At 46.4% G+C, this 211-nt stretch overlaps 1 protein-coding gene across 1 annotated transcript in view; it reads right to left on the bottom strand.

The window, feature by feature from the left end:
• LOC119593022 (cytochrome c oxidase subunit 12, mitochondrial-like) overlaps positions 1–211 on the bottom strand; it is a gene marked incomplete at its 5' end in the record, with an annotated part of 8,600 nt that overhangs the window by 7,406 nt on the left and 983 nt on the right.

Here is a 211-nt window from a genome sequence, read left to right as displayed (position 1 = left end):
CTGCATAGATTTCACACATTACTGGGAGCAGATTTTCCTCTTTTTAGTTTCCCTTGACTTTCCCGATATAAAATAAAATCAAATGACAACGAATACTGCACGGAGCGCAAGTCCACGGCAATTGGGTGGCTGTTCGAGGGTGGAGTCCAATAGGAAATGCACCGACTGCTAAGGGTTTGGGGACAAAGCCTGGGCTTGGAAGTTTCTTGGG

This window comes from Penaeus monodon, chromosome 31, assembly GCF_015228065.2.
Source record: "Penaeus monodon isolate SGIC_2016 chromosome 31, NSTDA_Pmon_1, whole genome shotgun sequence".
Lineage (NCBI taxonomy): Eukaryota > Metazoa > Arthropoda > Malacostraca > Decapoda > Penaeidae > Penaeus > Penaeus monodon.
The sequence above is the reverse complement of the archived record's forward strand: the minus strand, read 5'-3'. Positions and strand labels throughout refer to the sequence as shown.